The following is a 27,844-nucleotide window of genomic DNA, read 5'->3' as shown; positions in this document are numbered from 1 at the left end:
TCCTCCTCCTCTCTCTCTGTCTCTTTCTCTGTCTCTTTCTCTCCCTCTCTCTCTCTCTCTCTCTCTCTCTCACACACACACACACACACAATACTTACAGTGAGGCATATTGCAGCCAGCCATCGTAGATTTATTAAAAAGGGGGCCGTTTCCCCTTGTGAAGCAATGCATGATAGAGAGATAACCAATCACAGATAGTGTTGCAGCAATATTCTGGGCAGAAAGCCAATAGTGAGGGTTGTCTTATGAAAGGTCGCGCCTGTCAGACGTTCATTACTATGCTATCAGCACAGAAAATGTCCATCAGATGTGACTTATTCCACTGCAAGAGGACGAGCATGTGGGTTTTGAATTTACCCAACATGCAGTTAGTGGACTAAACCATGTTAGTTTCCAAACAGCTCCTAACGCAAGTCCAAGGACTTGACAATCACTACCGGGGCAATCAAAAGCAAGGTTTAAAAACTACAGCTGAAGTCCAAGCAGCTTTCTCTCTGCCTCAGCGCAGGGGTGGACACTGAGCAGCCTGCTGCTGCTGTCCTGACAAGTGAATAAAAAAGGAAAGGGGTGTTTACAAATGGTACATTCTCCTGACCTATCCAATTCACTTCCTCCTAAAGCACAAGTCCTGCCCCTCTGCTGAAAGCAGCACTCATACTGTAAAGCTATTCCATTCAGCCATCAGACACTTTGTCACTATATCACAGGCAGGCAAGCTACGAACAAAAGCGTCCTTTATCCTGACGTTTTTAAAGCAGAAGCTGGGGTCTTGTGGCGAGAATAAGGAGTGCAGTGTTGTCAGATGTCTGGTAAATCTGAAGCCAACCTCCAGGGAGAGAGCGATTCCATTGCAGGAACATTAATTATTAAGTGAGCAATTTGATTTGGGCAGTGTGATGCACTTCTGAGTGTGCTCAGCCCCACACTATGCCTGGAGGGTGGGGGCTGAGGCAGCTGCCTTCTGTTAACTTAGGAGACCACTCTTTCCAACAGGGCACCTTTGCATCTTAACATCTTACTTTCTCTTTCAATCAGGACAAAACAAAACAAAACAAAACACCTTCAAAATTTTACTAGTTACAATAATAAAGCATGTTTGTTTTTTTGTTTTTTAGGTTGTTTTTTTCTTTTGAATATCATCAGTGAAGAAATGCTTTCTAACTTGCACATTCCAAACCACCACCAAAAGTAACAAGAATTACACTCCTGTTTTTAAGGAGTTGGTCATACAGAATAAGAAGACATCTATGCTAAAAGCATGAATATCTAGTAGAATTTAATTTTTACGACTACTACTAATATTCTTAATACTATTCAGAAAAAAATTAAGCTACTTAACAAAGGTATTTATATTTGAAAACCACTTTACAGCAAACTAGAATTTGTGATAGGGACTAAAGAAGTAACTCTCTACAATGTTCAAGAAAAATGTTTCCAAGGGTCCTCAGGTACTAAGGCTCAGCTCTGTCAAAGCAAGATCGGCTCAATCCAGTTCTGACAAGTGCTATATACTCTGTGCACGATCCCGAGTCTTTACTGAGCATTCACAATTTCTTGGAGCCTCCATGATTTGAACACAGAGTACATGCGGTCACCACCTCTTTAGTCAACACTGCTTAACACTTCATCAGCCACCATGTACCACTAGGAAAGCCAGAAAACATGACATGTCCATCTATGTCCACTTACAGGCTAATTAATATCACCATTTCTAATTACCTCTACACAGCAAAATCCCTGTCTGTCCAGCATGTTTATTTCCTTATATATCGGAGCCGCCAGACCACATGTTTCAGGGGCAGAAACAACACTACTCATCTCAGTAACCTGAGAACAGTGAGGAAAAACAACAGATGGAGCTCCAAAGGCACGCATATATGAAATGATCATTTACGGCAGGACTGAGATTACCTGAGGACACAAAAGCAACATACACACACGCACCCATGTAAACACCATGTGAATGTAATCAAACACACACCATAAAGTCCAGGGTTGTGCAGGCCCTCCCTCTGCCTAGGAGTCTCTGCGCAAGCACTGAATAACTCCCTCTCTTATACAGCCAACTCCAAGCCTTCTGCACCTCCATTCTGTCTTCCTCCATGTTCCCCTCACTATCAGTGGTAGGTGGTCCTACCTACCATTTCTATTTCATTGGTCAAAAATCACCCTTGGGCACGAGTTCTCCCTGGACTTCCTGCTTGCCTGTATCTTCTGCTACAGTTCTTCCAGCGTTAAGCTACCCCTTGCCTGGTTCCTTCTCAAGACCTCTTTTCTTTGCTAAACCTCTCCATACCCATTCTACATCTTAACAGCAATTCATTCTTAGTCTTCAGAGATGCTGAAAACCCCATAGCAAGGAGAATAAAGTCCTTTCTGGCTACGTTTATATTGGTATTCCGATATCATCTACACTGTAATGCTGGGCCAGCAACAACAAACCCACCATGATTCCAGCCAATAATATGTCTTTCTGTCTAAGATTGCATCATCTCCCTGACAGCAATTTGTCCTCTACCCCAGATCCTGAAACAAAATAGACATTATTAAATGTTTAATATACATATAAATTTTATTCATATTAGTAGAAACAGACACAAAATTTTAATTAAAAGATTGAGAAGGATAAGACCAAGCCAATATGGTGGCAATAAAATCATGGTGACATGCAAGTGACTGAAGTTACAAAGTACTGCTAAGGAAAAGGATAACCTTCAATCACGCATCCTCATGGGTGACAGAGACTGCCAATGTGGCCTCCTGGTCTGACACATTTCAGACAAGCTACTGCCAGGAAAATGTTGTGTTTACTGACTAGCATAAGGAATCTGAGATCTGTCAAAGCAATCTTTTAAAATCCTCATTCCTTCATGGGTTTGGCTCTCTAAACAGTCCAATAGTGTGTAGTAGAACAGATCACAAAGGACAGGTTACCACATACCCTACTCTTAGAGAGTTGAACTGCAGAACTGTATTCACATTAGAAAATGATTTTTAACTATTAATAAATAATACACATAATAAAAATAAGTAATACACATTTCAATACAGTCTATTATTTAAAAATTAGTGGTAAATTTACTTCTATGAGAAAAAATGTTTTAAGTATTAACATCACTAGAAGATAGTTACTGCAATGATAGCTGCACTTCATATGCCAGTCACAGTCACTAGCTTTGTACCTAAACAGTCCACTAGGCTACTATTATCAAAAGCAGTCAACCTTTTTTCCCTCCACAGAGCAGTCCAGACTTTCTGTAAGAAAAGTACATGATACTACATCAGATACCAACCAGTGGAAGGGAAGGAAGGAGAGGTAAAGAGGATTATAGGCACTTATCCCACTGCCTGTTTCTTTCTTGGCACCGAAGTTCCATGAGGACAGGCTAGTTTTTTTCTATGATCAGTATCAAAATAATACACTGGCCTACTGGAAACAAATAATCACTGTGACAAGACTTTACACAGGTGGAACACAGATAGGGAGCTAGATATATGTGTGGATAGGACATAGAGAGAGACAGACAAAGATAGAGACTGATGTGAATAATACAGATACAGATTAACACATGCAAACACTAGTCTCAAGGTGTACTCAGCATGTTACATTGTCTGCGCTCCAGCTGCACAACTTGAAACACTGGCGACTTCATCTTTTCTTTATAATTAAGTGAAAAGAGGAAGCAACAAAGTTACAATAGAACCACATTTAAATGCCTCCTTGATTGTGAAGCTGAAAGATTTGTTTTAATCTAAAGTATAATTCCTTTGCATTTTCTTATGACATTGAAACAGCCAGTGGTGCAGCATTTCTCTCTGCTATACAAGATAGGAGATAAAACAGCTTCTTTACTGTTCTTCCTAAAGAAACACTAACCCTTTACTCATGTATGACAAGGACATTATCTTGTTAGCCTCACATAGCATATCTGATCTGTCTGTAACATTTACTATTTCAAAGTGATAAACAGAAACCAGAACACAGGCAACAATAAAGTTAATGCTGTTAAGTCTTCAACAGTAAATCAGGAAAACCACCTCCCTTGAATTTTCAGGGAAAAAAAAAAGTGGTACATGGGAAAATCCAGAATTCATCATTTTGAAACTAGCCTGGCCAAACTGCTAAGTAGAGCATCACTCACAGTGGTGGTGGTAGGCCCTAACAATTCTCTGATCATGGACTATGACTGTAAACCATGCTCAAAGGAAAAATAATCTATTTTGCATAGTAACTAGCAGCAAATGTAATATTTAATATTCATTTCTATTTTTGTGAATAGTATCACCAAGCTCCTTAGTGAAGCTGGTGACACTTTTACCCAAAAAATTTTAAAAGATGATGATCTTTATTGCTACAGATAAGTGGCAAATCTATGTTTTCTTAATGACACCATTACAGAACTCAAAACTATGAAGTTGATCAACAGAACGAGACAATTAATATTCCTGTAACTCAGCACTTCAGTGAAATCTGCAGGTGAGACCCTTCACCTGCTACTCCAACTTCCTTTCCAGTAGTCCTAAGATCTTCATAACTAAGCATGCATATAACATTTTAGTAGACACAAGTGACATAAAGTATAACAGTGACATATGAGGATAGTATATACAATTCAAAATCTATCCAGAATATAATTTCAACTCTGTAAGCACCAGTCTTAATCTGTCCTGCATTTTATGAGATTTCTAAAATTTTAATGTAACAACTGGTCTCACTACTATCAATTAGAACTGGGTACAAACAATGTGATTTTCAACTGGGAAATCTTTGAATTTCGAACACTGGATTGAAACTCTAGCACATTAAACTCAGAAAAAAGTTTCTGGATTATACGTATTGAAAATTACCATAAATGTTAGTCAATTATTAATCATTATGAGAAAAGTGTGAAAACCTAGTTTATAATTAAATAAATACTTGTAATTTTTCTTCACAATACAATCCATGGAATCACTCATGAGTGAATATACTGTGTAATTATTTGGCTTTATTCTAATAAGTGAATTTGTACAATTCTCATATGGAAACACCATATGGTTGCTTACAAACAAAAATAATGTTGTCACGAAGAGTGAATCAAGTTCCTCTGCTTTTCCCTGATTTAAAACAGTAATAAATGTCAGAAAACAAAGACAAACTGATAACTTGTACTTACCTTGGGCCAATATGTTAAATGGCAACAAATCTAGTTATTATTCTAATATTAAATGGGTAATGTCTGAATTAATAAACATGTTGTTTGTTTTAAGGATCTTTTGTGTAAAAAACAGGATAGACATTAGAAGAGGGAGAAAACAGGGAACAGGACAGGAGCCTACCACAGAGGGCCTCTAAAAGATTCTACCCAACAGGGTATCAAAGCAGATGCTGAGACTTGTAGCCAAAATTTGGGCAGAGTGCAGAGAATCTTATGAAAGAAGGGAGGTGGGGGGAGATGAAAAACCTGGCAGGGACAGAAGCACCACAAACAGAGCAACAGAACCAAAAAATCTGGGCACAGGGGTCTTTGCTGAGACTGATACTCCAACCAAGGACCATGCATGGAGATAACCTAGAACCCCTGCACAGATGTAGCTCATGGCAGCTCAGTGTCCAAGTGAGTTCCCTAGTAAGGGGAAAAGGGTCTGTCTCTGACATGAATTCAGTGGCTGCCTTTTTGATCACCTCCCCCTGAAAGGGGGGAGCGGGCAGCCTTATCAGGCCACAGAGGAGGACAATGCAGCCAGTCCTGATGAGACCTGATAGGCTAAAGTCAGATGGAAGGAGAGGAGGACCTCCCCTATAGGTGGAATGGGGGAGGGGCATGGGAGGGGATGAGGAAGGGGGCTACAGTTGGGATACAAAATGAATGAATTGTAATAAATAAAAGATAAATAAATTTAGGAAAAGAAAAAAAAAGGAAAAGAAACAGGTCACTATAAGTACATCTTACCAGCTACATATCCCTTCACTGGAGCCCTTTCCCTTGTGAGTGGCCACCTATGTCAGTGTTGGCTTTGACTTCTCAGCAGGGCTGTGAGTGCATATAGAAAACTGTTCCTATGCTTGCCTCATTTAATAATATAAATTCGTGGACCATAAGGCATGTTCATGTGTTAAGCCTGAACTAGAACAAAAAATTGCTTCCAAGAAAGCATTTCCCAGACCTTGCTTTTCTCAACAATAAAGCATACTCTTGGATATGTTTCAGGCACTATGAGAAGACACTGTGCCTCAGTCTACACTGTGTAATTCTCTGTGTGGACATGTAGGAAAGCATGAAATGCCTAAATCCCTCTTTCTCTCTCCAAAATTTGTTTAATATAACCCCACTAATGGCAGCCAACCAATGAAAGCATTTGTAACATGAGTTTCCCAGCTTCTGTTGATTCAAAATAAAGTACTACATTGCTCAAAAATAAATAGGTAAAATAAATAAGTACAATTTTTGAATCTCATATTTGTCAAAAAGACAGTGTTAGTAACTTGAATAAGTATTTGTATTGACAATAAATGTTTGGATAGACAATATGTTTGTTTCCTCTTATAGAAGATGAACAATATGAGGTGTCTTCAGGCACATTACATCTGTAGACTTTCAGGCAGGATCATGTCATATGATTAATGAAATATTTTTCTTACACATTATTTCTACAGATCTCAAAAACTCGTTGCTCTTCCTTCTCCATTAGAGACTCACTAAAGGTAACATTTCTAGCAACTTCTGCAAGCAACAGGAAGTGTTATCAAAGTAGCTAAGGCACAAACAGAAGCTGGAAAGCCAAAATAAGCCCAAACACAATTCCTATATGGCTGGGACCAACTTCAGTCATTTATGAATCTTCCTTAAGCAGCTCACACTTCTGGTTAGACTAATGTGGTAGATATAATGTTCACAAAAGAGTTTTCCTGTGCACACATTTGTTAGAAAATAAAAGCACTCTCCCCTCACTTTGCCCCTTCAAACAGTTACAAAATAACAGTTCATAAGACAAACTATTGGATGAGAATTTTTAAGACCCAAAATGGTTAGATGGTAGAATATGGGAATTACTACTTCATCTGTTCTTGTTTTTTCCCCCCCATCTATTCTTGTTTTAATAATGAGATTTTATAGTGTTTCAGAAGAGAAATAAAGCCATGCTCTCAGGAGACAAAATCAAAGATTTTTATCAGAATTTGGTACTTTCTAAAAGAAGTATACACTGACCAAATTAGCAAGGCAGCTTAAAATCTGGTCTTTTTGTTAACGAGGAAAAAACTACTCTTCCCTAATTATTTTAATTGCACATAAGGTTCTGTGCATTCTGGAAAAGCTGTAACACATGAAGAAACACGAAGAGCTGACTACACCCTGTTAATGAGACAGTGATTAAAGCTCCCTGAATTTCCACCAGCATCATATGCTCTTAAAAACCAATGACTACCTTCCCGTGGCAAAGCAGAACACAACCATAGCTAACAATAAACTCAAATAACTGCCAAGAGCTTATTAACTCCAACACTTACTTTTCTGGGGTATGGATGCATCAGAAAGATCTTGGGTTACATGGCTCAGTCAATTAGGTTTTACTATTAAAAGTATGTGTTTCTGGGACACACACACGTGTGCTGAGGTAGGAGACCAGAAGCCTACAGGGTTACCATCTCCAGGCTATTGTTTTTTACTTAAAATTTCAGCAACTGCAATCAACTACAAACTAAAAGGATATTCTCAATAAACACTCTTTACTGTTTCTACTTGGTCATCTCCTCAAAACCTAAGATGTATTCTCTATGGGGAAAAAGAAAAAAGAAAAAAGAGAAGCCTTGTTTACTGACATGGTCTTTGGTTATATTCTATTATCTGCTTCAGAAAGCTAATGCAAGTTAAACTGTAAATATTCACACACAGCAATCCACATCACTAAAAGATGCTGGATACTATGTAATACAACTTATCATGTCTCCAGTTATATTTTAGCCTTGTGTTGTCCAACAATTCCGTCCAAGGAAGTAGGGAAGAGGGAAACCTAACCTGTTTCTTTTTTAAAGGAGTATCTAGATGACAATATGGGGAAAATTAAAACAATAGTGTGAAAGCATTGTCAAAACTTGTCATATTTTCCTACCATTTGATTGTCTCATAAATGATTAAAACAATATATTTAAGAAATGCTTAGATTCTTTATAAAGAAAATGTAATTCTTCAATTTTCTTGTAATAAGAACTTTTTCCATTAAAAGAAAATAGATCATGGACTGTAATGTCAAATAATATTTTATGCTGATGTGTTTTATTTTCATAATGCGTTGTTTTCTATGAATATTAGAGATAGCTATATTCATTATCTTGCTTATTTATAAATGACTCACTGAAGTCTCCTTAGGTAACCAAATGGAAGAACATGAACTCAAAATCAGGTCATGTGTTTTTGAGTGTAAAACTTTATTAAAAACACATGCTGCCAATTTAATATCAAACTCAGAAATGAAAATGATAGGGAAAAAAAGCAGGAAGACAGGGAGTTCAGTGCAGTGGGTACCTTGGAGGGATCACTATTGCATCTCTAGGGGTTTGAAGCTTCCAGTTGCTACTGAAGAAAGGAGGGAGGGAGGAAAAGATGGAGGGAGAAAAGGAGGTAAGGAGGGACAGTGGGAGGGACAAAGAAAGAAAAGAACCTCTTTTTCAAAGCCTAGGGAAAGATGCTCATCTTCTCTATCCTTATGGCAGACACCAGGCATCCACCATGTACACGGAAAAGATAAAAATTCCAGCAGAACTACACCTACCAGCTCTTCTTTCACTGGGATATTTACTCTGCTTTTAATAGACTGAAGAGTTCTAAATACCCAGCAGAACACAGACAGACTGTTGATGTGAGCTGTGGGCTTTGAGCAGAAACTTGTTACTTACTACTCAACACCTAGAACCTGCTCTCCCTTTACTAGTCTCATCAGAGAAATTTAACACTTATGAGCAGAAAACACTCTTACAGACAAAGCAGAGCGCCGCTTGGAACACACCAAGGAGGCATACAGTGGTGTTGATCTAAATAAGCCGCTAAGATACAGTTTATGGAGCAGAGAAGATGGAATGGTTTAAATCTGCCGCATCATGTCACTTTTGACAGCTGATAAAACCATAGAAAAGTATTCCAGGAGAAAGAAGTAGGATCTTGAAAGGTATAAGTAACTTTTTCTAAGCCTACACTATACTAGTTATCTGTTGGCAAAAAGAAATGGTAAATATAATATTGGTTTATAAAATAAAAGGAAAGTCAAAAGGACAAAAAATATTAACTCTCATTCCAAAGTCACAAACATACAATAGAAAAAAAAAAAAAAAAACTCCTTGGAGGGAGGAGGACCTTGCAGGTGTTATTCCTTTAATTTTGCCACTTTTTTTAGTCCTGCTTTCTCTTACTAACATAAGAAAAAAAAAATCCACTAAAAACGCTTTCCCCAGGGTCCGAGGATTGTTCAAGGTTCCTGAATAAACTGCATTGAAAAAAAATAATAAATTAAAAAAAAAAAACACATTCAATTCACGGTAGCTGCATTAAACGAATAAACCAATAGAGACAGAGATAGAATCATCATGTGCACTGATTACATTAAATGACTTCTGATCACTCCTGAGACAAGTACAGGAAATACACAGATCTAGCCCTCGAGGAACCTGCTGCTCAACCAAGTACCTAAACTAACAATAACTACATGGCAAAAGGAAAGAAGTATGCAGCAGGCCAATGGGTTAAAGGAAAGAGGTTGGAGGTAGTTCCAAGATGGGATGTGAAGGAGTGACTTATTTATTTATTTTTAGTTCAGCGCTGGGGATTGAACCCCCATCCTTGCACATGCTAGTCAGGTGCTCTGTCACTGGGCGGCACCACTAGTACAGGAAGAATGACTATTTCATCTGGCAGGAAAAAGGCAGCAAAACAAAAGCTCACTGTACCAACAGTAGCAGCCCACAAGGCAAGGACATGAGGTGCAGAGACCGGTCACTATGGACCCACTACATGCAGTGGGGTTGGGTGACAAAGCTACAGCTCTGGGCTGGGATCAAGTCAGGAAGGGTCTGCTTCCTAAGTGCTGAGAAACCATCCTTTCCAAACATTCACCCAAGGGCAGAGCTGCACCACTCCACCGAGAACCTAAGGGTTAAAACTAAAACACAATACAGGATAGAAAGAAATCTTATTAAATAAGTGGGATTTTATTTTTTAATTTCCTTGAAATTTTGCTTCCATTGCAGCAAAGCAGAGATAAATTTAATGCTCAATTTCATTTCAAGTACTCTATTCATATCTTCCCTTCTAACCGACTGCTTTTTTACAATTGTGTTTAATGCACACTTTACTGTAGTAAGACGACTCCCCTTTTTTTATGAAGTACATCATATATAAATGACACTAAAGAAGCCTTTGTCGTGTTTACAAAACTGGAGGTGAATAAGATGGGAGAATTTAAAAGTCATCAGTTAAGTGAATCTCATCTCTCTAAATATTTCAATGAGAGTCACAACCAATTAGAACACAACACCCAGGTACTGCAAGCAGAAACTGCTGTGAACTTTACAGCCCCTGGGTTCAGCAACCTGTGTTTTCACCCAGCCGTCTAGTTCGACCTTCCCCGTGAATCAGCACTGCTACTCTGATGCCAGACTGACCTTCTGAAACTTACAAGGCTTCCAAGGCTGCAGATATTTTCAGCTGTATCAGCCCTGGCTGTCATAGCGTTCTGCATGACATTGAGTGGCAAAGCTTGGTGCCTTCTGAACCAGCCTGACCTTTTCAACTCATGAGATGTTGCTGCCACTCTCAGTTAGATTTTTCTCGTTCTACATAATTTTATTAAGCTGTTTCTCTCTCTAATTGTGAGGTCGTGATTTTAAACATAAAAATCTCATCTTTATGTGAAAATAAAATATTCCTTTATGCATACATAGTAAATCTTTCATCAGCACAAACTTTAAGGTAAATTTTAATTGCCACCCGTAAATCATAATTTTGAAATTCCTGAAAAGATTACATACACTTAATGTACCCATCAAATATCAGTATTTCTATAATGGCTACTCTGAAAACTGAAAGAGGTCTGCATGTTGCAATACACTTAGTATCCATGTTAACTATAGTGTATTCAAGGTCCAGTACAATATCAAGAATATAAGGGGCCCAATGTCAGTAAATACAGCAACAGCTACACGCTTAATTTACTCCCCTTTCCTCTGATACTTTAAACAGGAGCAATGTGTTTAACTTTCTTGCTAAGCAGTGCATTAGAATGGAATTTCCAAGCCTAAACTTCTTTATAGAGATGCAGCTATCTTTGAAATTTTGATATATAATGAGAAATATTTATTTTTTATTTATTTATTTTGTTGGGGGAAATATTTCTGAGTCTACTAGTATCAATATTAAAAAGATGAGTAAATGGGTTAAAATTTAATACAAGTGAAAGAAAACAGATCTACCTCAGACATGTTAAGATTCTGAGTTAAAAGACCTATCAACAGTTTGATGTCAACTCTTCACAATCAGAGAACAGCTATATATTTAAATATGCATGCATTTATTGGAATATTTTCATTTGCTTCTACTTAGAGGACATAATATATTATATTGTCATAAATTCACATTAGAAATACAGCTTTACAAGATGACTTAACAGTTTAATACAAAACTATAAACGAACCCAACCTAATAAGGGATAATAACCTAACCTAATAAGGAATTAGTTGGAGAACCAATACCTTGTTTTAACACATTCATGTTATCTACAGTTCATGTGATACTTTGTTATCATTTGTAGAATACACATGGACATATGGTGTGGCATTTTATGCATCCCATACACATGTACAGGATGGAAATTGGGGGGGGTTGAAAAAGTTATTCAGAAATCTCTAATTGTACAAGTAGTTAGTTTTTTAAAATTATTTTAATGCTGATAATGCCGAACACAGACCTCTTTTTTTTTATAATGAGAGAAATTATATTAAGTCCCAGTAATGCAACTGAGCAGACGATGAGAATACTTGCTCCATTCTTCTTGGGCTCAAGACATTTCTTCAAATGTGTCACTAGGCAAGCCAGCCACCACAGCAATTAGGAGAATTATCTGTCACGAATGACATCAGAGATGCCCCAGGTGGCAATGTTTTTGAATCTAAAAGTAAACTTTGCTGATCTTAGCAAGTGTTGGGGCAGGTTATTAGAGTACGTAGAACAAATATGGTGCAGACCACATGGCAGATTAGACTATCTGATAGAGCCCTCATTTCAAAGCCAAGGCACTTCAAAGTCCATTCCATCATCTGCTGTTTTATAACCATAATACTTTTTTGAAAACCCCTTCACAAACCTCTTAAGTCCTTCCGTAATTATCTTGTAGTAGGCATCAAATTACTATGAATATATATATATATATATATTTACTTAATTAGACCATATTGAAGACAACAAAGCAGCCACCAAAGACCATAACTGTGGGACTGAACCACATTTCCACATCACTTCCCTGCATGGCCCTGGAGCAAATGACTTGACCTTATTCTTCCCAAGTATCCATTTTCTCATCTGTGGGGCAAAGTGAGAGAAATGCCTGCTTTTCATGGAGCTTAGGAAGCTATGTACAGTCACAATACTAAAAGAATAGCTGCCTACCAAGTAAGGAGTTACTTATAAATAAATGATTACAGTTAATTGTCAGATCAGTTTTGTTTGATTTGCTTTCAGAATAGGCCATACATTTTACAAAATCAGAAACAATGTTTTGAACATGTCAGTCAAAATTCAACAGTGAAACTTCTTATGCAGTAGGCCTTAAACAAATATTGACTACGTAAGTGGATAATGATAAGCAATCAAATAGAAGGGTTGGGTTTTCCAACCTAGAATGCAGATCAAATCCTGAGAACAAAGAGCAAACACTAGATAGTTGAATGGGATCTTACAGAATATACTCACTTGCACTGTCACCATTCCAGAGTTTGAAAGCAGGCCTGTGAAAAGGAGGGGAGAGGTGGTGGAAAAAGAAAAAAATTCTATTTCCTGTACACAAAGAAAGGGTGGAGAACAAGAGCCTGCTGTGCATATCTGAACCCTTGGTCAATAGACTCGAAAGTGTTTGCCTCTCATTTATGGCTTTTGTAGACTCTGAAACTTGGTTGTCAATACTCTGAATATTTTTTAATTATTTCTTTTATTTTCTAAGATTATAATACACGATTCCCCCTTCCCTTTCTTTTCTCCAAACCCTCCCTATATCCCTCCTTGTTTATTTTCAAATTCATGGCCTCTTTTTCATTAACTATTATTACATTCATATATGTATGTATATGTGTGTATTACACACACAAACATATATATACATACATATAAACACTAAATAAAGCCTGCTCAACTTGTTCCTAAGTCAGCTAATATGAAGAATTTAGTGAGAAACAACTGGATCCAATTCTGCATAACCAGATGGTACTGTGGTTTGGTCACATTCACTAAGTTCTTCAAAACAAGCAGTTTAAATACTCGGTCACATCATTTTAACAAATTTTAAGTTGATTTTCTCTTTCCTTAAAAATATTTTTTTTAAGTTTCTTTTGTTCTTCTGAATAGATCTGGGCAAATTCTACACCACCTACAAGCTTCTCTGTTCCCACTTTACTTTGTGCTACTGTTATTAGTGAACATTTCTATCACTGCCCTGGAAAGCACCGAGAATGTGCCATCTTGTTCATCCACTACCTACAGAAGATGGCCCTGACAAGCTGCACTTGGAAGCCAAAATCAAGGCAAAGACAACGCAATTCCCCTTCTATAAAAAAAAAAAAAAGAGAGAGATTTTATTTACTATAAGTTCTAAGCAGCTTATGAAAGAGGTATTTGTTAGCAAAGTGATATATCTCCTATAGAGTGAATCTTCAATGAAGAACTGTATATTAAAGCCACCTGCTGTGTCCCAGGGACAATCACAGGGAGCAGACTAGACTGATGTAAGGAATGGAATGAGTGAGCACATACTAGCAACATGAGAATAATCCACGCTGTCAGGATTCATTTTGTAGTTACATGTATCATTTCTTGGTGAAGATTCTCTGGTAGTATCTTATTGCTGAGAAAATACTGTTGACCTGTGTTGATAGTGATTGATAGACCAAACCAAACCAAACATAAACTGAGGATGTTTAGAAAATAAAGTACATGTGTATGTTGCATTGTATTAGATATCACAGGAATCTAGAGATAACTTAAAATATAGGAGCATGTGCATATGCAGTTTTGGTAAGGACCTGGATGGATTTGGCCACCCATGGGATGGGGGAATCCCAGAGTCAGTGTGCATAGATACAAAGGACAACTGCACGTTTATAATTCACAAAGCTTGCTCTAACAAAAGCCTGCACTGATCTGCTTACAATCAAATTCAGAAATGAGTCACACAAGGGTAAACCCTTTCTATGCTGGCTGACAACACAGAGTGTCTTGAAAATTTTAGGTTTTATAAGTAAAAGAAGTAAGACTTGAGCTCTATTCAATTTGTAGTCTAACATTGAAGCAAGGCCGTTGTTGTTTTTATTTTGTTTTCTAATTAGATCTGTATCTTCTTGAAACCAGATTTAAAAAAATAAAAACAAACAAATAAACAAACAAAGAGAGGCATGGTGCTCTATCTTTTTCTCATTCTTGGGAAGCCAGGAGAGAAAAGCTATACTTCAAAATGAGGCTAGGGCCAGCCTAGGCTTCAGAATGAGCCCCTACCTTAATTTTTTTTTAATTATTGTAAAAAATGCCACATTTATTCCAGTAAGAACCACAAAAGAAAGGAGGGTACTGTGAGAAGTGACTTGATTTGGATTCAGTTGGCTACTGGTCTGCCGTGTGGACTCAGGTGAATAGGTAGCTCTCTGCTTCTCAGCACCCTCAACACTATCAGGAAGAAGAGTTCTGCTTCAGGCACCTCTCTGTTCACACCATTACGATATTTTTTAGCTCCCGGTGCTTTTTTTTTTTTTTTTTTTTTTTTTCTGAAAACAATGTAGGTTTCACACAGAGATGTTTAATAAGAGAGTTCCACGCTCACACCTACCATGAACATTCCACAAAGACAATTTTGTAGTAGGTGCCAAATATATTCAGTAATGTATATTAGCAGATAAGCTTGACTGCCATTCTTATTGCTCAGTAGTGAAGATTTAAAAAGAACAGCACAGATTAACTGAGAAGACACGAGTCTTCTTCCTAATTAACTGTTCCCAACACAATGTCTGATAAAACAAACAAAAACCAAAAAAGCATCTAGTCTTCAGAACTGTATTTCTCTGAGGGAGCAAGTTCCCCTAAACAATGTTTAACAAGTATGGTCCCCTTGAAAGCAGGGTGTGGAATTAAGTTTTAGGCATACATTTTTCAGGAGTCTCATTTTCAAATTATTTTGGGGGAAAAGCATGCAAAACCTCGAAGAGAACTGATAGCTGGGCCATGGATATTCTAAAATTCCCTGCTTTCATTTGCTATGTTCATCAAATCTCTTGAAAGTTTTCAAGGTAAATCTCGATGCCAAAAGCCTCATCTGAATGCCACCAACTTGACAAGGGAATTTTTCCTGAATGGTGTAACACTGGAATTCAAAGGATGGCCCAAAATAATTTAGAGCAGGTTTGTCTAGTTCAAATTTGCACAATGATGGAATGACAGAGAAACCAATGAAGGGATTCTAATGTTAACGTTGGTGAATCTTAGTTAACAGGGAACACTTTCTAAGCTTAGCAACAGCACACACTTTCCCTGTATCTCTACAGTACAGGGCAGAAACTAGATAAGTAAAAAAATCTAACAGTAAAAGATGATTATCTAACAAACGTGCTTTTTCATAATAGCCACAACACATAAGAAAGGCAAAATATGGCTATGTTATTCTCTCATTCTGTATCAATACCATGTACTTAGAATATTAATAGTGTCAATTCTATGCTGCTTTTCATGGAACATAGTTCATTTTAATAGTAAGCATCAAGTAGTTACAAGCAGAATATTTTACATATGATATAGCACACATGCATATTCACAGGTGTGTGAGGGCAGATGTTAGCATCATATCATATTCCTCTAGGTCTTCTTCACCTTCATTTTTCAAAACAGACTGACCATGAGCTCACAAGCTGTCTAGATCAGCTGGCTGGGAGCCTCCTGTCTCTACCTCCTGGTGCCAGGATGCAGGTGTGCACCACCATGCTGATCTCTAGAGATGCTGTGATCTGAACTCAGGTCCTCATACTTGTACAGCAAACACTTGACCCACTGAGCATCTCCCCAGTTCCTATAAAGAGAATCGTTCTAAAACTGTCTTGATTTTATGAGAATATCCCTCTATAAATATTAGATTAGGCATAATTTTTTTTTCTAGCATTCTATGCTAAACAATGTTAGGACATTTGTTTGTAATATATAATGAATCTTAGATGTAGGACCTTCTATTTCAAGCACAGGTATTCTACTAACAACAGATAAAAGTCAAATTCATTGGCTGTATTTTTTTTTCCTATATCAGAATCAGCTGTCCGTTTCTAAGAATGACTGTTTATTAAGGATTTTTACTTCCAGGAGAAAAAAAAATACCACAGTCATACTGATACTGTCCCTAAAATAGCAAGGTCAGAGAAGTCTAAATGTCAACCACATTGAGTACATTGCAAACTTGTTCTATCATGACTCTATCTGTCACTGTGTTTATCATGTAGGATAGGATAAACAGAGGTTCTATGTGAACTTTAATAAGGGACCAAAATTGCTAATTAACACTAAGACATTTCCCAGCAAATAATAACATAACCATAAAGATCCAAGTTTGTCTACTGTAGAATTGCAAATGTAGGATAAACTTTCTGGTGGTCCTCATATCCTGTGCTTCAAAGGTTCCTGCATAGCAAGAAAGTGCCTTAAGAATTTGACACACACACACACACACAAAACAATTTGACACATCTTAATAATCAAGTTATTATTCTAGATAAGCTACAATTGTGTGTCTCTTACTGATATTTTAATATATAATCCTTCTTTGTTGTTGTTGTTGTTTTACACTTGGTTTTTAAAAAGGAGTTTGCTAGATCACCCAGCAGGCTGGGCCATTCAGGAACTCAAAATCTTCCTGCTCAAGCTTACCGACCCCTGGAATTGCAGGCACACACCACCACACCTTGCTGGCTTTGTAATTCTTCACTTTAATAGTACTCCTATGTGTCAGTATGATTAGAACAATGACAAAGTTACTTTTTAAGAAATTTGTATTGATATTTTGTTTAGTTCTTAGTAAATTTTAAATTTCCTCTTAATATTCACTCTAGCAAACCATATCCCCTCCTATTGTTCATAGTCAATCATTGCTATGCCCTATCGACCCAAATGTCATATTTCTACCACAAAGCACTTCGTACATCTCACCCTTTACTTACTTCCAATCAGTCTGTACTTCTTCCCGTGCATCCTATTCTTCCCCTGTTAAGGGCCCTGCAGCACAAGCCTCTCCCAGAAGATGGCTTCCCTAGGCAAAGGGCTTCTTAAGCTCTCAACTGTTAAAGGCCTGCATGAATGGCTTGATATCCAGTGTGGCGTCAGTCCCCCTTTCCCGCCTAGCCTCTTTCTGTTCCTTTCCTGTACTACCCTATTTCTTTTCCTTTACCTTTCCACCATTTACCTTTTCTCTACAGATTTCCCCATGTGCTGCTGTATGACTCTTATAACATGTCTTGAATGTTTGGTGTCTTAAATAACCTGGTAACACCCAACACACATTATTTCATTTGTTTTTATTCTTTTACATAAGTGCAGATAGTCTAAAACTACACTACTATGGCTCAAGTCCTTCTTGGGCTATTTAGCAACTAAGTAACCTTGTGCAATAAACATGAAATATCTATGACCCAGTTTCCCCATCTCTGAAACCACAACATTAGCAGGGATATCTTATGAAGCTCTTCTGAGGAATATAACACTTTGAACCCTCATTGTACACAGAAGTCATTCTCCAAACTGTTAGCATTAATTAGTGCTTTCATTCTTTTCTCTACTCTTTAAGTAACATCAGGGGCAAGACAAAGTATTAAAAAGTTAAAACCTGGACATTAAAAAAACATCAAGTTTTCTGGTTCTGGAAATAACCAAATGGTCTTAGTCATGCTGGTTTCCCCTTAAGACAAAAGTCTTAAGATCTATGTTACAGCTGTAGAAAATACTTAATGAGCTTTCATAAAGCAACAGACAAGTAGCAAATTCTATTTTGTTTATAATTGTTACTTATCCAATTATAATGTCCCAGATGACATGGTGGGAAAATATTTCTATAAAAATCTATTGTTCAAGAAGTTGATAAAATGCAGTAAGTATACAAGAGAGTATAGCCAACTCCAACAGCAAGTAAATTCATTCCTGCTTCTCACAAATGCTGACTCACCTCCCTGCTCGGGGTACTAATAGGAGCAGGGGCCCTACTGTGGAGGCAACTCTCCTCCATAACCAGACAAGATGCTGATGTGTCATTTTTACTATCATCAACAAAACTGACACTGAAGTGTTGGCTGGAAGGTTAAAATGGACAATTGTGAAGAGTCTGCACCTTCTAATACTAAGTCAAGTTTGGAAAATATCTTTGATGATGGTGTTTACAATGTGCTTCTTACTGCTCATCACCTTGCTTGGGCATCCTTAGACTTCAATACAGTTCATGCTTATGACATGCACTGACCAGTAACTTTTGTAAGTCTTTTACTTTGTTTCCTCACCTTTCAATTTTTTTATTTTTTTATTTATTTTTTTAACTGTGGAGAGATATCAGTACCAGAGTTCTAAGAGAAACCGGACAACTTCAACAAACCTTCCCGAGACTGCTTCTTAAAACAGCCGCAATGAATTTTTTTTTTAATCTACAAAATATTACTCCCATCGAGTCCAAAACCATCAGATACTCTTTACTTCCTCATTTCTTCCATTTTGAGTCCTGAGAAGTTACAGATTGTAACTGTCTACATAAACCTCTTGGCCCATATGCACTTCTCTCTTGCCTGCTTATTACATGTCTTAAGTTTCATTTCCCCTAACAAAATCCCTTCTCATTTGATAAACTGAACTTGGATGTTTGGGGTATATATTAAAGCTATCATCAAAATCTACATAGAAATGTCTCCTAACTCTCAAGCGAGCTTCTGTTGTACAAATTCTCTGTATCTTTTATTCACCACAGTTGTCATTTCAGTTTTCTTGACATTTGTAACAACACTGTGACTGCAAAAGTTGGAGCACTTCCATGTCCACTGATGCTAAGAAACAATACTATTAGCGTTCTAGTTTAGGTTATTTGTAAAATTACTATACATCTCCTAGATGAAAGAACTAAATAAATGAATTGCAATGTATATACCAAAATCCTCTCTGTAAATATTACATATAAACATAGGGAAACATTACTGAATGGATGCAATGAATGCTATCAAGGGTAAATTATGGTAAAGCTGAAAAACTACGAGAACACTTTAGGTTTCCTGTTACTGATTTGTCTGGAGATCACTTCCTTTGTTGCACTTACTTAGCCAGAACTGCATCAGAATTTTTGTCTTATCCAAACTTATAGCACACTGGGATAACAGCCTTCCCACGGGCAGCTGAGCACTGGATTAGCCTCTTCTGAGATGCCCTCAGTACCAAGCAAACACAACACCTTCTGTACGCCTTAATTTTCATGAAATACCACTATATCATTTCAAAATTATATCTTCCCCTTTTCAAACTATCTGGGTAGACAAATAATTGCCTATTCAATGCAATATGGCTTCCCCTAGTCTTCAGATAACGTATCTTGTAGTGCTGCTTTAACAAAGAATTAGTAATCACAGAAAACTGGAGTGGGAGCTTTAAAAGAGTGGGGAAATATTAAAAAAAGAGCCCGAACAGTTTAAAATTGTAAAAAATCTTCCAAAGACTACTAGGTATTACAGACACATGTGACAAGCACTTCTCTAAAACTGTGACATAGAAAAGGGAGACGGCAGCTGTTATCCTTTTTTTTTTAAGTTAATAATACGTACAAAGCTATAACCATGGATATGCTAAGATTTTTACTTCTTCCAAGAATATAACTACAGTGCTTACATAAATACACAAACATACACATATAAATATGAAAACACTACGTAAACATCAATTTCCCTATCTCAAATCTTAAAACAAAAATAATGTCTACACACATGGTAAATGTCTATTAATCCTTTCCAACTAACTGCTTTTCAGTTAATGAACTCTCCAGCCCTTACCTAACATGCTTCATGACTCATCAGAAACAAACACAAGGTAACAGGGATCTTCCCACTCTTCTTCCACCAGTTGTTTACACTAATATAAGATATGCCTGTTTTCGAAGATGACAGACTCGCCATGCCACCAAATGAGGACGAATTCTCCCTGAGGCTCCATATGAGATAGGGCTCCCATCCCCACCCCCAGAAAAACTCGGATGCCTTTTGATATCCTTCAAGAAAAAAAAATCAGTAAACATAACTTTACATGGCTAGAAAAGAGCCACATTTTTTGGCATAGCACTCACTCTGCAGGGCAAAGTGTGCTTCAGTTATGAAAATGTCTGAAAAGAATGTGCCCAGGACAATGCCATTGTGCTTTGTTTACAGGCAGATGCTTTCTCAAGAATAAACACTGTGTCTCAAGACACAAGAATCCCCCAGAGCCTGTAACAACACCACTGAAGCATCACTTTGCCTTTCCCTGCACGCAAATTCCATACAGGTAAAAATCTTTCACTCCTGTGACTTTGTTTGGTGTTTTTGTTTTCTAAAGAAGTTCTGTCATGACAAAAGAAAATACATATTAGGCACCTGAAGATAATTGCTGTTTACTGAACACTATTTTAAAATAAATTTCACTTTCTTCTGTTTGGTAACTCCAGGACAATGATAACTACAGTGTTTCTAAACATTTCAGAGTAGCAATCATGCCCTATTCTGGCCTCTGAGAGGTGTTAAGCTCATCCTCCTAATTATAAGTCTTTCTCTGTTATTACCACCTCATCATTAACTCTCTAAGCTAAATAGTAGTTTTGAGGAAATAAAAATAGATGTAAGGTAGTATTTTTGCTCAAATTTTGGTTACAATGGATGAGAAAGACAAGTCATTTTGTTTCTTTGTATAATAAGGGTCTTTACCTTGTAAAAATAAAAGTTACTTTCAGTGTATTTTGACTAACAAACTCTAATTTAAGCCTTTTCTCAGAATCCTGCTTTCCTGTTTTATTTCAAAACAGTGCTTCCTCACAGAACACAATTTACATTTATCATATCAAGTTTTCAAGAAGCTGAGGGGGTGGGGGAGCAAAAAGTACAAGGAAATAGGAAATAAACATAAAAAATGCTCTATCAAAACTAATATTCCATACATTGCCAATAAAACATAGTTAATCTGAATATAAAATAATCAAATATTTTACATTCATTGTACAAAATTTTCATATTCTAGTATGTATTTTATACTTTAAACAACATCTCAGAACTAGTGACATTTCAAGCATATATGGCTAGTGGCTTCTGTGCTCAGCAGCACATTCTAAACTTCCTACAAAATGGAGTTTTTGACCTCAAAGTTCAGACACTTTAAAATCCTCCAGTGCACACTGTTAGTACTTTAAACCAAACCAAACATTTGATGGACATATCTTGATCACTTCCTCGGCTGTCCTGACCATACATAATGCCTCTCTAATGCCCCTGTGAGCAGAAAAACTCAATTGCCTACTCATCTGGTCTTCTTCCAAGCAAGATCTGAGATGCTGTCTACTCTGCGTATCTATCACCAAGCAGAAGCCCAGAAGTTGCAGCAAGTCCTTTCTGTTTCTATAAATAGACAGATCAATTCCAAGCCTTATGTATAGTGACAGTGATGAGTGCAGAGTGATACGTAAAAATATTTCTTACTTATAATAAAAACCAGAAACATTATGTAAGAATAGCACACTCTTCCTCAATGAACACCATCACAGCATGCTTCTCCCCACCCCCTCCACCCTCAAGGAGAAACCGTGAGATAATCTCTTTTTGCTCTGAACAGAACCAAGTGTTTCATTTCACAGGAATCCTATGCCCTGAGCAAGAACAGAATGTTAGAATCAAAATTTAATGAATTCCACTTGGAGTCTCTGACAAAGCAGTAAGATCCCAGGCCATGAAACACTTTGCTTTCTCTTTTGGAATGTACTGGAGTACTACACTAGATGTGTATCTTAAACTCAAATTTGCTCTCAGTTACAGGACAGAAATATGAAATGAAGCATACGTGAGGTCTATCCAAGTCTTTCCAAATAATAAAATGTGGCTAGGGTGTCTTCGATGACAGTGTAATTATAAAACAGATAAACAGGTTTTCTGGGGCTGACCCAACCTGTTCTATAAACACAAAAGTCAACCTTGTAGTTTTCACGGAGGAAACTGCATTAAACAAAGAAAGAAACAGGAAAACTGGAGCATGATAGGTTTTATAAAAGCTAGCTTAACTTTAGCCGTCACCAACTTTTAAGAAGGCAAAGATGGAAGTGACAGCCACGTGCTTTCTCCAGCTATGAAATAAAGCATTGTCTCTGGCTACCAACTATATTATTTAACACATCCTGTGTACTGAACTAAATCCTTCAAGGATTCTGCTGTGCTTCAACTTTCATTTTAGGGGGATCAGAATTTTATCTCACCAATAGGACCAGGTAACATACCAATACTCTAAAGCCATAGAAGGGAAGGTGGACAGAGACACTTACCCTGGTGTGGAAAACTTATGCCCTAACTGAGCTCTTTGTGTAAACACTGTGTTGAAACCTGGGAAGGAGGAAGAATAAGTCCACTAGTGTACTATTTCAAAGCATGCTGCAGAAGGCCTGCAAATCCAAAGGCCATAATTATGACTTCCCTCTTGATATATTAATTTGTTTATGAAATTCCTCAGAGTATGGCAGAGTTTATTAATCATTTGTGGGGCCTGTGCCTATGCTGGTGGGGGCAATAACCTTCCAGGTGACTTCTAACTTTGTTTTTAATCCTGGGGAGGCATACTGCACAGAAACTCATCTTAGAATCCTAGCAGCCAAACAGGCTGCAAGCCAGAGAGACTTAAGAACACAATTAAGCTTGTCTCAACACCCCTGTAGTTGTAGCATATTGTGGGCTATCCAGGAAGGTTTCAGCTCCATTTATATATATGTATGTCATTTTTCATTCTCATGTTACAGGCTCTGGAATCAAAGTATTCGTACATGACACGTTATTAACAATTAACAGACTCCGTCTTTAAAAATTTTTAAGAAAGGTTGAGGGAAGGCTATATAATTGTCTTGTTTTTATTTAAAACCCAAGTCCACCTACTAACTACTTCTCATGAAAGCAAATCGACCAGCCTGCTGCGGCTCCACCCTGGAAAGCTCTATACTTACTTTTCTTACAGTTTCTGAGTGACGCACTACAAAACGACCAGAAAGGGAGGAAAAGCGGCAGCCCTCTCAAACAGGGCGTCTTCCGCCCTGTAAACTTGGCAAAAAAGCACACTGGACTGAAATACAGCACTCTCCATATAAGGCAGCTCAGCTAAACATGTCATGCGTAATTTATGGGTGGCAGGCAGAGCATTAACCTCTGCGTGCACATACTTGGCCCACACGAAGCCGGTGCTGGATGGCAGCCCCGGCAGAGGGATGCGGGCGCGGCGGGGACCCGCGCGGCCGGTGGCCGTCCCCGCCGTCCCGGCAGAGGTCACCGAGTTCACCGCGCTCGGCCACGCACCTGCCCCCGCGCCCGGGCAGCCGGTCCTGCCCCGCAGCGCCCCGCGGGTGGCCCGCAGCGCGGCGCGGGGCAGGGCCGGGAGCCGCAGCGCGCGGTGGCCCTCCGTGCGGGCCGGGGACCCCCCGAGCGCCCCCCGAGGCCGCCGCAGCGCCGCCCGCAGCGCGGAACAATGCGCGGCCGCCCCGCCACTCACCTCTCACGTGGCCGTGCAGGCTGCCCGCCGGGGCCCCGACTGCCCGGGGCATTGTGGGATCGCGACTCCGGGATGCCCGCCACGGGAAAGGGAACTGGCCGGGGTCGGGTCACGGGAGCATGGCGAGCGCCCGGACTCGTCGGGCTGCGGCGAGAGACTGGGGCATGTCGCCGTGCAGCCTCTTATCGCCGCGCGCCGGTTTCCGCCGCTGCGCGGCCCCTCCCCCGCGCCAGCCCCGCCAGGAAGGCGCGCGGACGCGCCGAGCTCCCACGCGCAGCCCCGGCCCCCGCCCGCCCGCCTGCCCGCTCTCCCGCTCTCCCGCCCGCCCGGGCCCGCGCCGCTCACCGCCGCTCCGGCTCTCGGGGCTCGGTGTCCAGCCCGCGAAGCCCGCAAGGTTAGACGAAAGGTTAGAGTCTGAAGCCCGGCCTGCCTGCCTGCCGCGCCAGGAGCCCCGCACCGCCTGGAACCTGGAGGCCGAAGGGCGGGAAAGGAGCTGCAAGCAAGGGTGTTGGGTATCTTTCTTAGCAATCAACACTCAACACAGTTTCGGAGTTCCGCGGGCAAAACCGATCGTCACCCAAGCACAAACACAGGCCATCCAAATCGGTAAATGAAACTTGCAGTTTGAGGGTTCTCCGGCTTCCAGGTCTGCAGTGTGGTGTACAGAAAGCAGGGCCCCCTCTTTTAAAATAAAATAACATCTTAGGATACGCGGAGGTACTCCCAGGCAGACAAGCCCTGGGCAAAGGCCTGAGCAAGTGAAACCCCAGCCCCTACTTCACTGGGTGCTGTCCTGTAACTTGGCTTTGAAAAGAATCCTGGGCGTCTCAGAAGAGACAAAGTTTGAAGATCGGCGGACGGGATTTCCTGTGAATTTAAGGAATTAGTATAACTTGGTCAAGGAAGATTTTTAACTGAAAACGTTTGTTCCATGGTTTGAACCTAATTTGAGTCGGGGTGAAGGGATGCAAACTGTAGCAGGATTTCTCCCAGCATGTTTGTACCGAGAGGGTGAGGCCGGCTCTCCTAGGCGGAGTAAAAAAAAATGTCCTTGTCTGGAAGGTGTTAAAGTACACAGTGGTTTGTAGAGGTACCAGTAACAGATCTGATTTCTTGATCCTCAGCTGGTCCATGAAGCACAGACTTAATCCTGCTTACTAATCCCTTCCTGGACTAATTAATTAATTAACTAGTGCCGCTTCTCACTGTTAATGATTAAAAGTACCCAAGTCCCCAACAACGGAAAACAGAATAGAATGACACTAACATTTTCTCAAAGAACAGAGACTAGAAGTTTCTAACTGACAATTACTAACAACCAGTAACTGGGCGGACTTCTTTCTTCCAGGCATTCAGCAACTAGGTGGAATATGGGCTATTGCAGACCTGATAAGTAGAAGTAGGATGGGATCTTATACAAGGGTTGAACTTTGCAGAGCAGCTTAGTAGGGAAGAGACAACCCTATCACTCCCAACAGATAGACAGTTGCCATGATGTTGGATAACAATCCAAAATGACCCTGAGAAGAGGAGGGAAGGGTCCCTGAAGGAATTTTATGTAAATAGTGCCTTGAAAGATGTGCAGAAGTTAGGCAGATAAAAAGAGAGTTGACAAGGTTGGCTAGGGAGATGACTCATTTGTAAGGAAGCTGGGGATCAAGTCAAAGCACACAGGCAGGGATCTGTTACCACAGTCCTGGATGGCGGAAGAGAATGGAAAATGCTCGGAGTCCATTGGCCAACACTGAATTCCAGATTCAATGAGAGGAACTCAAAGAATAGATAATAAAAAGATGGAAAGTAAATCTCAGAAGACACTTGACCCCTGACCTCCACGTGCACATACAGATAGGCACAGGGAGTTGGGCGGAGGTGGGCCCTGGAACAGTGGAGAAAGGAGAAGAGCACATACAAGAAACCTGTCTATTCAATACCGTGTAGAATCGATGCATTCACCTTTTCTATTCCTTTCTGTACGAGATTAAAGCATAGGCAGAAGAGTAAGCCCTTCAGCTTTACTCACAAATCCACGATGAACTAGTTTGCAGGACCAGTGCGATATGGTGGAGTCTGGGCTTGCACTTTAGAAAGATCTTTGGCTAATGCTTAGGTGGTGACTAGCCGTGTATTCAGGGATGTTGGCAAAGGAAGGGTGAATGGGTGTAGACACACTGGAAAACTGACTCATGCAGGGACTGAGGAAGGGAGGGACCTTGGGAAACTTCCAAGGTCCTAGCTTAGCCTACTGGATTGCTACTAGCATTTCAATTTCTTCAGTTGCTTCCCATTTTCTACCAAGGGAGTCCTGACTTCCTGACAGCACAGGCTACCTTTGCACCTGCTGCTGGCTTAGCTTCCATGCTCAGACAGTCCAGTGAACTACCAAGACCTAGTCCTGTTCCAAGGATTAATTTGCAGTTGTGCTCAGACCCTTATTCTCATCCAATTTAGAGACTGGTTGATCTTTTTATCATGTGCTTCAAAATCTGCACTTTGCAATTGAACATAATAAAAAAACAGGACTTTGAACCTATGTGTGGTACAAGAGCAGAAACTGTCTACCCTAACAAGACATCTAGAAAAGAAGAAAAATTGAAACACAAATTTTCTGCTCCATCAAAAAAAAAAAAAAAGAAAGAAAGAAAGAAATACAAGAAAGGTACTTGCATGTTAGAAACAATAGAATATTCTAGTAAAAAGCAAGTTAAAGTTTTTTTTAAATGTTATTTTACAAAGATAAAGAGAAAAAGAATGCTGTGACAAGGCATCCAAGCCAATTTAAACCTTAGAAATGATCCAAAATAAATTAAGGCCTGAAACAACATTGGCAGTGAGTAAGCATAACCTGTTACCATTTAAAATTTTGAACCACGGACACAAACATCAAATCATGTGTTAAAAATATAAAACCATGTTGCTTTCAACTACCAATAGCCACTCAGTCACATTTCAAATTGTGGAAACTACTAAAAGAATCATTATAGTAATAAAACGGTAATAGTCCCCATTTAGAATCCACTGAGTCTTCTTTGGTGCCAGGAGACTACTTAGGTTTCTCTTACACTGTGAGGGGTTCGTGTAGTCTGCAGGCTCCTGAATGCACACATCCATAAGCATGAGAGGGAGGCCATTTTGAGGAGGAATGGGAAATTAAATAAAACAATTTCAGATAAAGTCAAACCACATTTTTAGGTAAAGGAAAAAGTATTCACTGCAGCTTCCTGAGATATTTCGGTCCTTTCAAGTCTTAATTTTACCAGTGAGTCTAAGAGGAAGACAGTCAATGGACATGATTTTTGCAGATAATATCAGCTCCTTGTTTTCTAGTAATATCGGTAAAAGAAACTAACATTTATCCTTTTCAGCTAAATGGAAATCTTTAAGACCCTTGTAAAAGTGTTTGTGTTATAAACTGTGTTCTTTGTTCTCTGCACAGAGTCCACAGTTCAGTAAGTCTCCACTCCCTTTTTTATATGTCTTTTCTGCCTCCTCTTTCCATGTCATCTAAACGTCAGAATGATAGTTTTAAAACGTAAATATAAAAACCTTTGAAACACTTATCTATGATTTATTTTTACTATACCAATTTGAAATAATATAGTTATAATATGTAAAGGCACAATATAATATATGATAATACTGATTAAGTTGATTGCATGATAGTATCAAGGATAGGACACAGCCTCAGTTCCTAGACTTTCTTAATATGCATACATAAGATAAGAAGTAAACAAAACATTGAAAACAGTCTTGTATGAAGAATCACGTTTAAGCCTGTGCGCTTGTACCTATGTTATATTTCATGCCAGGAAAAAATGATTTCTGTAGCCTGAAGGCAAACTTGTTCAGCAGCTGACTATCTATGC

The 27,844-nt window shown here is 39.0% G+C and overlaps 1 protein-coding gene across 22 annotated transcripts in view; it reads right to left on the bottom strand.

Moving 5' to 3' along the window:
• Positions 1–27,844, bottom strand: part of Mbnl1 (muscleblind like splicing regulator 1) — a 171,419-nt gene that overhangs the window by 121,200 nt on the left and 22,375 nt on the right. For 2 of the 22 annotated variants that reach the window (XM_060378378.1, XM_060378373.1), the window contains exon 1: positions 23,979–24,244. The exons of 2 other annotated variants lie outside the window; for them this stretch is intronic. The gene's annotated coding sequence lies outside the window, so the exon portion shown is untranslated. Of the gene's footprint in view, positions 1–98; positions 492–23,439; positions 23,580–23,978; positions 24,245–24,323; positions 24,643–27,844 lie in introns of those variants that run through there. 18 more of the 22 variants (XM_060378370.1, XM_060378374.1, XM_060378364.1 and 15 more) reach the window with 13 other exon arrangements.

This window comes from Meriones unguiculatus, chromosome 2 (genome assembly GCF_030254825.1).
Source record: "Meriones unguiculatus strain TT.TT164.6M chromosome 2, Bangor_MerUng_6.1, whole genome shotgun sequence".
In the NCBI taxonomy this organism is placed as follows: Eukaryota; Metazoa; Chordata; class Mammalia; order Rodentia; family Muridae; genus Meriones; species Meriones unguiculatus.
The sequence above is the reverse complement of the archived record's forward strand: the minus strand, read 5'-3'. Positions and strand labels throughout refer to the sequence as shown.